Source organism: Cheilinus undulatus, linkage group 20 (genome assembly GCF_018320785.1).
Source record: "Cheilinus undulatus linkage group 20, ASM1832078v1, whole genome shotgun sequence".
NCBI lineage: Eukaryota > Metazoa > Chordata > Actinopteri > Labriformes > Labridae > Cheilinus > Cheilinus undulatus.
The window spans coordinates 8,913,899-8,925,283 of record NC_054884.1 but is presented as its reverse complement, the minus strand read 5'-3'; positions in this window follow the sequence as shown (position 1 = coordinate 8,925,283).

Sequence of the window (11,385 nt, the reverse complement as noted above, 5' to 3'; positions counted from 1 at the left end):
TGAAATAAAATGTTTGCGCAAACAGATAAAAGAATTATATCATTCATTTATACATAACATATCTACAACATAAAAATACTTATTTTTTTTCTTTAAAAAAATCTTATAGCAGAGGTAGATAAGCCAACAATAGCCACCAGTTTGAAGCAAAAATTTAAGAAACACAAGTCATCAAAGATTTGACACATCCAAAAACAGAGTCATGGTGATTTTTGTGTTCGCCATGAAACAGGAAGTGTTTTTTTTTTCAGTCTTAAAACGCTGTTAGGGCCATGAATCTTATCTTAGAATGGATTAAAATGTGTCAAAACAGCATTCTGAGAAAATTATAAATAACGTACAGAACACCATTCACCCAGCCAGTTTTACTGTTTTACAATAACATAAAATCCCCATCCATTAAAAAAAAGGTATCTGGGGAAGTTTGTAACCTGTTTCAGACACAGTTATGTGCTTTGATGCAGAGAGCCATAACAGCCTTTAACTGTGAGTTTTGTTCATGTGCATAAAAATGTTTTTGTCTGCTCTATATGAACTGTAAAACCACTTACATTCCGATCAGAGTGACCCCATCTGAGGGTTTAATTCAAGAAAAACTTCTTGGCTTTTGCAAAACTTTCCAAAATTGATATAAATTCTCTTTTTCTCAATTAAATACTTGTGCTAAGAATCATGGCTGTACCAGTGTTTTAACCCTGGAAAAAACTTCCTGTTTCATGGCGAACAAAAAATTGCCACGACTGTGTTTTTCTTAATGTAACTTGAGCCTAAGCTAAATTGAATTAATTGGCAGTTGTGAAAAGGCAACAACAAACTTTTTTTTTGAGAGACAGTGATATTTATCTTCCCATAAACTTAATAAATTCCTGCAAATGTGAAAATTATGCTTGCAGTAGGCAACTGCTGTTACATTTGTGGGAAATGTATTACATTGGTGGGATAATTCCATTTAAAGCTGCACATTTGTATTATGCTGAGAAGCATGGCCGAAGACTATGATGGTGGGGCTTTTTGGCTCATCTGTTGCAGACCTTTACAATGGGCCGACCCTGACTGAGGGTGAGATGTAACGTTTTAACCCTTGTTGATTTTTTTTTCCTTAGTTTGTGGCGTGATAGTCCTAATTTCATCCCTTTACCCCTACGCTAACCCTAACCGTTAGATTTGGGTGCCTAACCCTAACCATTTTTAGGTTTTCTTTAGTTTGTAGTATGTTTTAATTAAAATTACCCCCCTCTGTAAATTTTCATTTTTTTATTCATGCTATTCTACTGTTGTGAAAAATAGCCACTTATTAAACTCCTGGTTAAACTGGTATTAAATACGCTCTTTATTTGAAATAATATATAAGCCCATTAAATAGACATTTCAGTATGTGGTGACATGTTTGCATCCATAAAGTCTTTGCTACTTGTGAGTAAAAGTTTGAGAAGTTGTCTAATTCTTTCTGTGGACTTCATTCCAGATACTAGAGGGCAGGCAGATGTTAGGATCCTCTCCAACATGATCAAGAGTGAATCCTCCGTGGAAACGGAGCAAATTAATAATATGATGTTTTGGAAAACATGTAGTCATGCCTCAGAGGCTCCACTGAGCAGCATGATGACAAACACTGCAGCAGAGAGGAGCTTTCAGGATGAAAACTAAGTGTGTCTGAGGGGTTAACACATTATACTCAAATCAGCTCCGTTATGGAAAGTATTCCCCCTGACGCTAACTGGATCAGTTACAGGAACAGAGTGTTATCATGCAGTAGGTTCTCAGTACTATTTACACATTAACTTTAGATTAGCCACTGTAATATACTCCTTCTGAGTGCTGGGTTTATTTCATTATAGTTCAGAGTAATAACTGTATTCTGAGGACTTTATTCGATTTAATGAGGCACTTTGCAAAGACAATCTTCAAAATAAAACAAAGACAAGCTTTTACTTACTTTGAATTTGTACTGATTTGGTTTTTCAATATGGAGACTTAACTTTTTCCCTTTAATTTTAGTTGAAAATGGAGCCAGACTCACTCATCAGCCACACTTTTTATAGTTGGATTCTCATTAGGAAGTTCATCTAAGATCTTTTTTGGCCATGAAAACATCGGTCCTTTACTGTTCTTTAAATAACACGATGGCTGTTTTTAACTTTGAAAATCCTTCATCAAGTTAACTTTAAGTCACACAACATTTTCAACCTGGAGCAATGTAGCTAGGATTGAATATGGTAGTTTGCATGAGAGCCATCCCAGTTCATGCAGGACAGTTTCTTAAAGGTTACCACACGTAGATACATGATCTCAGTGTTGGAGAGTCACCACTTTCATACTAGGTTTGCTGGATGTTTGCTGCGTGTTAGCTGTAATTTTCAGATGATAAAACTACCTTTTGTCTGGGGTCTTGTACTCCAAGAGGCCTCAAGACATGGGCAATAGGTTGTTTGCAGATGACTTTGTGTCATAAAAAGAGCTCCAAAAGCAGTCACTTAAATACACACATGTAGCCACTGTTCTCTGCATGTCTGTGCAAAGTCTTTTAAATGTATTAGCACTGTTAAAATAGTCAACCCTCCTTGTTTTCACATCTGGATGACTTTTTATAAACAGCCAGAGATGAGGAGACGGAGAAGAAGCAGACAGGTCGTGCTTTTCTTGAAGCAGGCACAAACTTTTCCTCTTCGTGTGTTTTGCTATGCTGACTTCTTCCTCTTCTTTGTTAGTAGTTTAACACGGGTTAGCAAAGACTTAGGAACATTACTGCCCCATGAATTTGCGGGTAAATACTGGCACATTTGGTTGCTTTTGTTAAAGGTTAGGACGTATTCGACTTGTGAATACATTCACCAAACCATGACAGGGGGGAATAAAAATACCATTAGACCCCTAGTTCTTAGCAGCTGTTAGGATTGACTATTAGAGGGTGCAATGGAGTATACAATTGCATCATCTGAATAAAGATGGATTAGTCATTTACATATAGAAAAAAAAAAAAGAGGCCCAAAGATTGAACCTCAGGGACATCTTTTACTGACCCCAATAAAGTATGAATGTAGCTGTGAACATTCTGACTTTTTGTTTACTCATGTTCAACTTACATTTCCAAAGGAACCCCCTCCAGTCATGGATCAAGACGAATACCATTAGCCACAATTTCCACAAAGGATGACTGCACCACACACTGAAGCGCCACGGGTTTGCTCCGATGAAAGGGACCTCACCCACTGGAAGCGTGTCTAGAGCGCTGCACCACAGTACTCAGCTATGATCAGAGGACAGAGATCACGGGAGAACGGCGAGTTCATGCAGGAATAGTATGCCAACAGCAAACGATCTCACCTTTTGGGCTTAATTCATCATCTCTGAGTCCATGATATTATTTCTTCTGCCATTGGGTGAGTACATTAGGAAGTTAAAAGGTTAATGTTTGCTTAAAGCATCTGTTGTTTCATGTAAAATTCTTTGGCTTAATGTCCTCGAAAGTTAACTTTCCTTATCAATGGCGCCGTTGTAGCTCTGTGAACCACTGACCTCTCGGTGACCCTTTGCTCTCACTGCTGGATGAGAGTAATGCTGATATAGTGATAATTAACAATCAGGAGTCAGTGCATTGTGTCGTATTTTGAAAGAACCGGATATTCTACTCACATGACTTCCTGTTTATGATCGCCTGCAAATGGTGCGGTTTGGCAGTGGCCAGCACTGAAAACAGACCTGCAGCGTATCTCAAATGAAGCAGAGCAGACTGGAGTGCCAGCTGTGGAAGTGCTCTGACAGACTAGAGAGGGTGGGGTGTGCTCCGCAGTATGATTCATCAGTGGATTGCGCGGTTGCTGTATGTGGAAATTGACGGTAACACCCCGAGTCTGCAGCAGCTATTGGGTTTGACCACTGGAGGGTTCAACTGAGTACAAGAAGGATGGATTTTACAATTTGTCCTACAATGTCATTTAAATGCATAAATAAAAAGAAGTGGCCAAAGGATGTAACACTGGGGCAGTCCTAATGACCCCAGTAAAGTATGAATGCATGGTTGTGAATGTGTATGTAACTATTTCTGACTTTATCAGCCCATGATAAACTTGTATTGCTACAGGGCACCCCTGCAAAAGAGACCCTGTCTCAGTGGGTTTTCCATGTTAAAATCAAGGATAAATACATTTATTTTATTTAGATTTATTGGTTTATTGTTAAAATTATTAAAAATCATAGCCAGTAAATGGCATTCCCCTCATATGTTAGCATCAAGTTAACAAACTTATTACATCCTGGTCCTTCTTTCCCATGTAGCGTTGGTATCTTGTGATAGATAGACTGTTAGACAGCTGAAGCATGATCACTGTGTGCCTTTCAGCATGTGCTGCCATCTTTAAGAGTTCTGTGCTGACATCACTTATAAAGCCTCTTCCATGAATGTGCAGACGCTGTCTTTATAAAAGGATTATTTTAGTTATCTTTTTCCTCCCATCTTAAAAATCTGGCTGAGGAGATAGCAGAGAGATTTTAAGGTGACACCAATTATCCCATGTTGGCTAATGGAGAAGCATAAGAGGATGATGAAAACTGAATTTTTAATGCTAATTTTGGTGCTGCCGTAAATTGACTTCCAAGGTTGGAATGTGTCACTGCTAGAAGACACGAGATCAAAAAATTAAGTAGCTTAGTAGACGTGGCAGGAAGCCAATATGAGACTGTCAAATCTGCAGCCAGAGTTTATGAAGTGTTTCTGAAGAACAGCAGGAAAATAATTTCTAGTTTCACAGCCACCGGCCAGCTTCTGTTGGCTCCATAATGTTCAGGTAAGGCTTCGCTTTCAAGCCTGATCGATATTCCCGTGGTTCAGGGGCCAAATTTATGCAGATGAAAGACACTAATTATGCTCATGCCTATGTGAGGAAGAATGACTGGGTTGCTAATGGGAAAATCAAAACACATTAAGGACAGCCAAATGATTTTATTTTTCTTCAATGACTTTGCCTTCTCAGGAACAGATGGAGAATAGAAAGAAGAGAGAGAGAGAGAGCAGCATGGAGGAGAGGAGGGGGAGAAAATGCAACATGTTGAAAGATTTCATTTGGGCTAATTATGATTAATTCAGAATGTATCTCTTCAAAGACGGCCAGGTCTCATTATTATTCAGCTGGGATGCCGTTTTTCATAGCCACAGTCATGTTGCAGCTGTAAACAGAGATTTCTCTGGCCTTGAGAGGATTCAACATGTCTGTCAAACTGGGTTTATAAGGCACTGTCTGTTAGTGGAGGAGAGAGTAAAGTGATGGGTTAAATCTTCTCAGATTCTTGTTTTAATTAGCATATCATACATCTGAACCCTCTTCAGGCTGACATGGGATGCCTGTAATATATCAATACTGGTGCAAGACCACGTCTACATTCAATATTCACATCCAGTGATAATCAGGGTAAATCTGGTGTCAGAAAACTAATGCACGCCACTGCTAACACCAGCTCAGGCAGAAATGAAACTATTTAAACCTCAGGAGAGTAAGTTTACAGCAATGGATCTATCCATCAAGCCCACAAAGGTCATCGGTTTCATCCAGCCATCCTTTTCCAGCTCCCCACAGGCCATCATGATGCAGGTGCATCTTAAAAAAATAAGAATATCAAGTTTAAGTTCATTTTTTCCAGTGTTTACCTTGGAACAGTGTTTCTCAATCCTGCTCAACCCTAGAGCCAAATTGTTGAAAAATACCTTTGTATGAGCCACAATTGAAGTGGTGAAAAAAAATGGGTTACAGTGGCTGAGTAAAAAGGGTCAAAAATGTAGCAAAAACTGGGTGAAAAGTGACAAAAATGGGTAAGAAGTGACTACAGAAGAGTTACATGTGGCAAAAATGGTCAACAAGCAGCAAAAACATGTCAAAAATGAGTGAAAAGTGACTTAAATAGGCAAAAAGTAGGAAAGAATAGCAAGAATGGAAAAAATGGTATTTAATGGTGATAGGCAGCTTCAATGGGCGAAAAGTGGCAAAAAAGGCAAGCAATGGGTAAATGTGCTAAAGAAGGGCAAAAAAGGTGGCAAAAATGGGCTAAAAGCCACAAAAATACATCAAAAGAGGAAAAAGGGGAAAAAAACATTTCAAATAAGGGCAATAAAAATGTACATACAAAAAATAAAGGTTGACAATTAAAGCCTTCTGTGTAAATGTGGGAAACTGATTAGTGTGACTTGCAATGGATAATTTCTGAGGTAAAAGTTTCCCTTTTTTAAGGTTTTCTGTGGGAAGAATGATGGAAATTTAGACATAAAAGAGCCACAAATCACAAAAGAACCACATGTGGCTTAAGACCCACGCATTGAGTATCACTGCTTTAGAAAGTGATTTGGGAATTAAGGTCCCAGAGTCTGGAGGAAGAGAGGAGAGGCCAGTGTCCACAGTCAGTCATATCATCTGCTGCTGTTGGTCCACTGGTCTTTATCAAGTCCAGAGTCCATGCTGTATGCCAGCTACCAGCAGATTAGAGCCCTCCATACTTCCATCTGCTGAGAAGCTTTATGGAGATACTGATTTCCTTTCCAGCAGGACTTGGTATTTGCCCGGAACTAGTTTGCTTATCTTGGTGTTACTGTGTTTTACTGACCAGCCAAGTGGTCTGACCTGAGCCCTGTAAAGAATCTCTGGGCTATTGTCAAGGGGAAGATAAGAGACACCAGACCCAACTATACAGACAAGCTGAAGGCTGCTATCAGAGCAACCTGGACTTCATAACATCCCAGCAGTGCCACGGACTGATCGGCTCTAGGCAAGAACACCATGGCAGGGCATGGCACAGCACACTCACAATAGTAAAAAAAAAACTAGACTCTGGGGGTCAAACATGCTTGGGCATGGTAATGATCGCCTGGAGTGACTGAGGCTAGGGAATAGATCCAGAAAGAATGAATTGATCAATAAAGAATAGCTCACAGAAAGCACCTGCTCTTTTGCCCAGTTTTAGCACTCTATCCACATAAAACTTTGAACTAATATGTCTGAAACAATGCTCAGTATGTCTGGCAGCAATCTGTGCCCTAGATTCAATGAACTACAAAGCAGTCATGACATTGATAGAGGAAAACGGAAAAAAGAAAATTGCATTTTTCAGACCAAGAACTCAAGAGTCCATACTGACTAGGTGCAGAGACATCCAATCTCCTGGTAAGAAATCTGACTCGGAAACGCTGTATGGGAACTCAGGAGCTGATGTGGTAAGTGTTCAAACGCAATTCTTTTTGCTGCTTTGTCACAGCTGAGTAACACACATGTAAGCACTTGAGCTAAATCAACAGCAAAGATGGAAATGAAGGCAAGCTTGCACACAAAAAACACTGAGTGTAATAACCAATGAGGCTGTATGAGTTTAGGAACATGGAGCTGTCCGTGGTGCTGAAAGTCAGTGAAGTACAAGTACTTGTTTCATTTGTTCAATAATCACAATCTGATACCAATTCCACTGTCAAAAACCACCAAAATAGATATGGTTTTAGATTAAAACTGTATTTGACAGACACTAGCAAGCAGGGTAAGCAGAGAAAGAGAGAAATTGTTCCTACTTGACACACAGGCCTCAATAGGGTTGAACAGCACCACTGTTATTGCCTTTAGTTACTCCTGCTGTTTGAGATTTAGATGGTTGTAATTATGAGGCTTATTTTAAGAGGAATGGGACAATGTTGCAATCAATTTTTGAATATTACATCACTTACATAAATGCAAAGGGGACAGGCACATCCGGGATGCTGCCTACTTGGCAGTTCAGTTTGTGCACATTTTACCCTTTGGTCATGCTTTGTGGGTCGCACACTGGTCTTCATTTATCAAACTGGTGTACACCAGAAACATCATGTTAGTAGTGACTGTGCAGCGTGAATCTGGCGGTGGTTGATAAGATATGGCTTTTAGAATCTATTTAACTTTAAACAAAATCTCTGACAATTCATGTGAACAATATTGCATTTTAAATGATGTTTAGCAACACAAGCTGTAGCTGATTTCCTCATTATTTGTTATATTTGATGAATGTTTTTAATTGATTTATTTTTTTGAAAAAGACAGGTTGAGAGTAACTCAACAGCAACTCAGCCACAAAGTGTTAGGCAATGTAAAATGATGGAGCGGGGTCACCGGTTTCTGAGGCACAGAGTGTGCAAGAGGTCACCAACTTTCAGCAGTCAATCGCTACAGACCTCCAAACTTCATTTGGCCTTCAGATTAGCTAAAGAACAGTGCTTATAGAGCTGAATGGAATGGGTTTCCTTGGCCAAGCAGCTGCATCCAAGCCATACATCACCAAGTGCAATGCAAAGCGTTGGATGTAGTGGTGTAAAGCATGCTGCCACTGGACTCTAGAGCAGTGGAGACACATTATCCGGGGTGACGAATCGCGCTTCTCTATCTGGCAATCTGATGGGTTTGGTGGTTGCCAGGAGAATGATACTTGTCTGACTGCATTGTGCCAAGTGTAAAGTTTGGTGGAGGGGGGATTATGGTGTGGGCTTGTTTTTCAGGAGCTGGGCTTGGCCCCTTAGTTCCAGTGAAAGTGACCTCACAAATGCTTCAACATACCAAGAGATTTTGGACAGTTCTATACTTCCAACTTTGTGGGAACAGTTTTGGGATGGCCCCTTCCTGTTCCAACATGACTGTGCACCAGTGCACAAAGCAAGCTCCATAAAGACATGGATGAGAGAGTCTGGTGTGGATGAACTTGACTGGCCTGCACAGAGTCCTGACCTCAACCCGACAGAACACCTTTGGGATGAATAAGAGTGGAGACTGAGAGCCAGGCCTTCTCGTCCAACATCAGTGTGTGACCTCACAAATACACTTCTGGAAGAATGGTCAGAAATTCCCATAAACACACTCCTAAACCTTGTGGAAAGCCTTCCCAGAAGAGTTGAAGCTGTTATAGCTGGAAAGGGTGGACCAACGTCGTATTAAACCCTATGGATTAAGAATGGGATGTCACTTAAGTTCATGTGCAAGTCAAGGCAGGTGAGCGAATACTTTTGGAAATGTAGTGTACATAAGCTTAGTAAGATAATTTCTGCACCCAAATCTGCACTGGTTTCTCAGAAAAGTTTAATAAATGAGGGCCATTACTTTTTGCACAGGTTTAGTGGATAAAAGCAGTGCAATCCTTCAGTGAATGAGGCTCTAGGATGGATAATCACTCTCTCTTCTGTCAGCATGAATCTGCATTACAGAAAGAGGTTTCTTATGTCAACAAAACTTCTTACAAATGGCCTGACAGGACAAAATTAAAACAAATGATACTTTAGACGGTCTATAACCACAGTCAACGTCTGATGAAATGAAGAGTGTTTAAAAGTTTATCCCTCTGACTCACAGTTTTCCACTTTTTGTCTCTAAATCCAATGAAAAGTGCTGACATTGTGGGTTGAAGAGTTTAATGTGAAGACATACTTGTTGATAAATGACTTGCAAATGTAGAGAATGACTTTAGAGTCGAGTATAAAGACATTTACTTCAGCTGTTCTGTCTGATAATTCTTGTCAGGTCACATTTCCACATCCAAGCGCCAGATTGAAAGTTATGACAGAATCAGACTGTTCAAAGTATGGACGAACTGAGCCTATTAACTCTGAGGAAAAAAACAAATGACTCTGTTAAAACCGGGCCCTTTAATTAAGCACTTGACAGTTAAAACATTTCAGTCATGAAAAACAGAGTGTCCCTTAAAAAGAGATTACCTGATAACCATAAAACCTCCTCCATCCATCAGCAAATGACGGAGGAGTTTAAAAATATCATCCTTGCCGGCAATACTTATCAGCTTAGTGCCACTAATGGGAATTGTCTCATCTGCACGCAGACGGCTCTGTCATTTGATGTGAATATTTTATCACTTGTCAGTAATTAAAATGATGTGCATTTCTATTAAACTTAATTGTAATTTCTTATCAGTATTTAATGGGACATGTTTGGTTTTACCACTCGATTTTAAATAAAAGCCACTGCCTGGGATTAAAGGCTCTTTAGTTTACTACAGATGAATTATTGCAGCTTTTTGATTACAGTAGAGGAGGCCCAGAGGAAGACAGGGTCAGAGTGGATTAATTACCATGCTTCGCCATGCTCTGCTTTCCTCCTAGAGTCATTTAGAGAGAGCTAAAGATCAATATACTTTGTTTTTACACCTCGTCCACAGCCTTTATTCTTTATCATTCACTTCAATCCAGTTTTCTGTTTGTGCTCCCCTTATTTCAGTGACAAAGGCTCATACACCTCTAAGCCATTCCCCTACAGATAACCTGAGTAAATACAAAGTCCAGTCTTTAAATGATGATTGCATTCATTAAAGGAAAAAAGCCATCCAAACCTACCTGGCTGTATGTGAAAAAGCAATCAACCCCTAAACCTAATAACTGGTGGTTCCAACCATGGCAGCAGCAACTGCAGCAAGCATTTGGCAGTTAGTCTTTCACATTCTGTGGAGGAATTTTGTCCCATTCTTCTTTGCAAAATTGTGTTAATTTAGCCACATTGTAGGGTTTTAGAGCATAAACAGCCTGTTTGTGGTCATGCCACAGCATCTCAGTTAGATTTGAGATCAGACTTTGTGTAGGCCAGTGGTTCCCAACCTTTTTTTTTTGTATACTGTACTATTCTATACTTCAACATTTTTTACTACACATATTTGAGTTCTTGAATATTTTATAAACTTTAAGTCATAATTTTCTCATAAAGAGGTGGTGTTGGGTCCTGATGCCCTACTGGTTGAGAACCACCTTACTCTAAACAGAGGTTAAATCCGATTTTATTTTCTGTTTTAGAGTGTATTTCCTTCTGAGATATTATATAGTGTCTTAGATTCAGAACAGAACAGTCAATGAGTGGCCATGAGAGGTGAATTACCTTTTCACATAGGGCCAGGTAGGTTTGGATGGCTTTTTTTCCCATGATAAATTAGGTTGGCGTTGTCTGGTGTTAATATTTGTTTGATGATGTAAAACATTTCAGTGTGAAAAATATGCAAACAGATAAGAAATCAAGAAACTATTATGTGCTTTTTAAGTACAGTCTAGTTTGGAATAAATGTGCATAAGTGTCCTTTATGTGATGAAAACACATTTACCCTAAAATTGAACATAGTGATGAGATTACTTTTATATAAATGTGATTTTTACAAGGCATCGTCTGAGCTGACTGTCTGGGTTTCACATCAAGGTAAGACTAAACCACTCATCTTCTCGTCTGAAGACTTGGTTTGGATGTTAATGGAGCGCCTTGGTGTTTGTGTGAGGAGAAAGAGAGCACTCAGTTTTATTAGCTTAGGGTCTCCCTGAGTCAGAATACAGCCCTGAAACAGCAGAGTATCAATCAGAATATCATTCATCATTGCTTGCATAACATGTTCCATGAGCTTAGAGGTTAA